This window comes from Muntiacus reevesi, chromosome 20, assembly GCF_963930625.1.
Source record: "Muntiacus reevesi chromosome 20, mMunRee1.1, whole genome shotgun sequence".
In the NCBI taxonomy this organism is placed as follows: domain Eukaryota; kingdom Metazoa; phylum Chordata; class Mammalia; order Artiodactyla; family Cervidae; genus Muntiacus; species Muntiacus reevesi.
The window spans coordinates 23,684,056-23,689,801 of record NC_089268.1 but is presented as its reverse complement, the minus strand read 5'-3'; positions in this window follow the sequence as shown (position 1 = coordinate 23,689,801).

The window sequence follows — 5,746 nt, the reverse complement described above, 5'->3', positions numbered from 1 at the left end:
GGGTAGAGTGTGTATGGGAATTCTCTGTACTATATTAGCTGAATTTCTGTAAACCTAAAAATACTCCAAAATAAAAACGTTAGTTCCTCAGTCGTGTCAAACTCTTTGCGACCCCATGGACTGTAGCCTGCCAGGCTCCTCTGTCCATGGGATTCTCCAGACAAGAATACTGGAGTGGGTGGCCATTCCCTTCTCCAGGGGATCTTCACGACCCAGAGACCGAACATGAGTCTCCTATATTGCAGGCAGATTCTTGGCTATCTGAACCCTAATAAAAGATGCATTACAAAATTCTTTATTCCTTGGTTCCATGACATTTCATACTTTTCCTCCAGATTATCTTTCTTGGACTTCCCCTCCCCCCCACCCCCCGCCCCTGCCACCCCGCTCCCATCACCCCTTGCTCCTACCACCAACCATCAGGTTTCAATTCCTCTATTCCATTGCTAAATGACTTTTTTTTCCCATGGGCCTTTCAGATACTGCAGATGATTGGAATGTCAAATCAGACTCACTGGTTTATCCAGTGTCAAGCTTCACTTATTATTTCAAAGATAGGCATGGCCATAAAGCCAAAGGACAGCAGGGAGGCCTCAAGGTCACTAAGGCAGCCCCCTGATGCTGCTTGGCTGCACATTTCTTTATCTCTAAAGTGACAGACTTCCAGATTAATCAACTTTCAAAACCTTTTTATAGACATCTCAAATCCTTAGGAAAATTTTCATACTCTTAAACTGATCTGTAAGAAGCTGAACAATCTTCTTTATACTTGCTTTCCAACGTTAATTCATTCCTCTCTCCACCTTATTTCTTATGCTCCAAGTACAATGGTCTCATTAAATTCTCTTAAGCATCTCAAGGTCTTTCTGACCTTAGGACACTTTATATGCTATTAGCTTTGTCGAAAAGTCACCATTTGATTATTTGCCAGAAGAGCTCCTTCCTATGAAATGTCATTTCATCCAAGAGATTCTTTGGTGTAAATAATCTGAAGAATGCCCCTCATTTTCTCACATAACTCCATGCATTTTTCTTAGTAATCAACAGAGCGTGTCATAATTAATTCTGGTGTTCAATAAATATTTGTTGAAACAGTTATGGTTCAAGTATTTAATAAGGTACTTTGAAACAAAGTGATAAACAAGACCGATTAAGTTCCAAACTTCATGGATTTCACATTCAAATAAAGGAGAGAGACAGAAAACTATTTTGCAATTAAATATTTAAAATAATGTTGGAAGTGATAAGTGCAATGAACTAAAATGGGAAAGAGAATAGAGTAGCATGAGGATCGGCTTTAGGGGGAAATGTTTATTTAAATAGGATAGTCAGGTAACTCTTCTCTGAGATGATAGCAGTGTGTTGAAAAAGTAATAGAAGTGAGAGAACAACCAATAAAATGATTTACTAAAACTTTCAAGCAAGGAGAATGGTAAGTACAAAGTTGTTGACTGAGGAAAAAACTTGGCATATTTGAGAAAAGGCAAGGAGTCTAGAATAGCTAGAGCAGAATGAGCAAGGTAAAGATTATTTTTAAAAGGGGGTCAGAGAACTTCCCTGGCAGGCCAGTAATTAAGACTGTACAGTTTCACTGCAAGGGTCATGGGTTCAATCCCTGGTCCGGGGATTAAGATCGCACATGTTGCACAGGGTGGCCAAAATTAAATGAAAAATAAAAAGGGGATCAGAGACAGAAACTTAATCAATGGGTGCCTTCTGGGGCAAGTAAATAATTGATATATTATTATAAGATGGCAGGCCATGGGAGTATACTAAAGAAGACAGTGAGATGATGAAATGCGTCTTGTAAGAGGACCAGAGTAGAAGCAAGAAATGAATTAAGAGATTATTGACTAAATGAATTAAGTTAAATTACACTAGATTATAGATGTATATTATACCTCCATGTGTGTCTACCATGTATATTGTACAATTTCAAGATAGGTTTATTTAAATCATGACAGAAACCAAGAGAATTATTCCCAACTCAGGTTATTGTTATCCTATGCCAAAGCCAGACAAAGACATCACAAGAAAAGAGATCTGCAGTCTACTATTCTTCATGAATATAGGTGTAACATATAAGATTACTCACCATGAGAAAATGAGGTTATCCCAGGAACAAAAAGTTGTTTCAGCATTTAGAAGTCAATTAATGTGACATACCATATTAAGAAAATAAATACATCATACGATCATCACAAAAGATGCCCCAAATACACTTGACAAAATTCAGCAACCATTAATGAAAACAATTTTCAGAAAGCCAACAATAAGAAGGTAACTTCCTCACTTTAAAGAGGAACACCTTACAAAGTCCTCTAACTTTATACCGAGTAATGAATGCTTTCTCATTATATCATTTTATGGGTGAAAACATCATTAGAGTGCTTTTCAATTTGAGATCTACTGTCAAGAATAGAGCGAGGATTAGAATAGAGCAGCTCGCCCCACTTTGTCCACATTTTAAGTTTACAGCTAATGCAATAAAGGGGAGAAACAAAAGGCATGTGGATTAGAAAGGTAGAAACTGATTTTCTTTGCACATTAAAATAATCTTTTTTGTAAAGATCCACAGGAATATATCAAAAAGAATTAATAAGGGAGTTTAGCAAGGCCACAAGATAATGAGAGGGAGAGCATCTTGCACGGAGAGAAACAGAATAAGAATTGCAGTAGATTTCTCATCAGAATCCATGCAAGAACTGAGTCCTCCCAACTCTCAGGCACTTTTAACACTGCTCCCTTCAAAGCTGCTAACTTATGGTTTCACAGGGATGTTTAGAAGTGCTCTGTACTGTCTCTCTCAGTAGCAGAGATGTGATTTCTATCTGCTCTCAAGTCGAGACTTAACACTGGAAAGCTCTATTCTACTCTGTATTTGCCCCTATACCAAATTAATCATCAACATGGCTTTATTATCTCCTCACATCCCAAACTTTTGTTCTATTTCTACTGCTTTAAAAAGAGAAATTGTCACCACACTCCTGTTTTCCCTGTCACCAATTTCTCAGCTCTATAAATCGCCTGGCACAGTGATATCAGGTAGCTTTCACACAGTAACATTCAATCATATAATTTCCCCCATCCCTAAACATCAGCTTTCCTGTGTTATACAAAGAAGGTACCCTCTTTAGATTGCTATACAGTTCCCCCAACATAGGGCTTCCCTGATAGCTCAGTTGGTAAAGAATCTGCCTGCAATGCAGGAGACCCTGGGTTGATTTCTGGGTCGGGAAGATCCACTGGAGGAAGGATAGGTTACCCACTCCAGTACCCTTGGGCTTCCCTTGTGGCTCAGCTGATAAAGAATCCACCTGCCATGTGGGAGACATGAGTTCGATCCCTGGGTTGGGAAGATTCCCTGGAGAAGGGAAAGGCTACCCACTCCAGTATTCTGGCCTGGAGAATTCCATGGACTGTATAAGCCAAAGAGTCTTACATGATTGAGTGACTTTCACTTCCCCCAATGTTTTCAACAGCCTATCGTTCTGATAAATATGCCTTTTGATGCATATCTAAATTTCTGTTCTTCCAACCAAGTGTTACAAACTCTTCTTCTTTCTGATCAAGTGACATATATTTTCTTTTGTGTGTGTGTGTGTGTGTGTGTTACTGGAAACATTTATTGAGTTAGAGTAAACTGGAGACTGAATAAAATAGAGGATCACACAGTCAAGTATAGCAAATTCCTCTCTTTAAAAATAATTAAACAGATAAACAAAGTCTCCAAGAAGTCTTGTAATAAAGAAATGTTTAAATTTGAAATTTTGCAAAGTCTACCACATTACTATTTAGCCAGACTCTGAAGGAGGTTATTTTTTGTTTTGTTTTAAAAAATATTTTTAATTTAATTAATTTATTTATTTTACTTTACAACATTGTATTGTTTTTGCCATACACTGACTTGAATCCGCCATGGGTGTACATGTGTTCCCCATCCTGAACCCCCCCCCCCAACTTCCTCCCCAGCCCATCCCTCTGGGTCATCCCAGTGCACCAGTCCCAAGCATCCTGTCTCATGCATCAAACCTGGACTGGCGATTCGTTTCACATATGATAATGCATGTTTCAATGCCATTCTCCCATATCATCCCGCCCTCACCCCCTCCCACAGAGTCCAAAAGACTGTTCCATGCATCTGTGTCTCTTTTGCTGTCTCGCATACAGGGTTATCGTTACCATCTTTCTAAATTCCATATATATGCGTTAGTTTACTGTATTGGTGTTTTTCTTTCTGACTTACTTCACTCTGTATAATAGGCTCGGTTTCATCCACCTCATTAGAACCGATTCAACCGATTCAAATTCTTTTTAATGGCTGAGTAATATTCCGTTGTGTATATGTACCCCAGCTTTCTTATCCATTCATCTGCTGATGGGCATCTAGGTTGTTTCCATGTCCTGGCTAGTATATAGTGCCGTGATGAATATTAGGGTACATGTTTCTCTTTCAATTCTGGTTTCCTCGGTGTGTATGCCCAGCAGCGGGATTGCTGGAGATATATATTTTCCAAAGCAGTTCAGATGTCACTTCCACCATCTATCTTTACCCAGATAATCTCAAGGCACAGAAGTCCCAATTACAATATTTATTCTTTCTTCCAATTACTTGACACCAAACTATACCACTTGGTAATGTTCATATATGTGTATCTTTCCCTCAACACTATAAGTTTCTGAAAAAAGACCATGATGTGTCCTTCTCTCTGCACTCCCTAAGCCTCTAGGTCAATATTTATTCACTCTACAAATATTTACACTACCACCTAGGTAACTGATCCTGTGTGTTAGGCTTTGGAAATATAGCAATAACCAAGAGAGACATCATGTCTCAATACATGCTTACTGACAGTATCTATCACTGCAACACTCAAGCTGCTCTCAATCTGACATCATCTATGGGAACAAACAATAATTATAGGTAAGGTGTCTCCAAGAATGAAAAATAGGCTATTCACAGCAATTATAGATTATCCCTAGATAACAATGTGTTGCTTTGCCCTTAAAAAAGAACCAGGACTTCCCTGGTGATCCAGTGGTTAAGAATCTGCCTTCCAACTCAGGGGACATGGGTTCCACCCCTGGCCCAGGAAAAGTCCACATGCCGCAGGGCAGCTAGGCCCCTGGGTCACAACTACCGAAACTCACCGACCTGGAGTCTGTGCTCCGCAACCAGAGAAGTTCAGCATTAAGAAGTTCATGCACCCCAATGAAGAGGAGTCCCCATTCCCTGAAACTGGAGAAAGCTGTAAGCAGCAAGGAAGACCCAGTGCGGCCAAAAAATAAAATATTTTTTAAAAGAACCAAAGTTCTAAGCAATTTTATTTATTAAAAGTTGAGCAGCTATTTTGTGGCTACAAGTATTTGAAATGTTAAATTAGTAATTAAAGCAAGACACAAATGAAAACGGCTTCCCGGGTGGTACTAGTGTTAAAGAGCCTGCCTGCCAATGCAGGAGATATAAGAGACGTGGGTTCGATCCCTGGGTTGGGAAGATTCTTGGAGGAGGGCGTGGCAACCCACTCCAGGATTCTCATCTGGAGAATCCCATGGACAGAGGAGCCTGGCGGGCTGCAGACCATAGGGATGCACAGAATCGGACACGACTGAAGAGACTCAGCGCACATGCACACAAGTGAAAGCGTGACTGTAGTGGTGGAAAACAGAGATCCATGGGTGGATTTCATGAACGTTCGGAAGGGCGGCTGTCAGCGCTTACCTGTGACTCAACGTAGCCATGAGA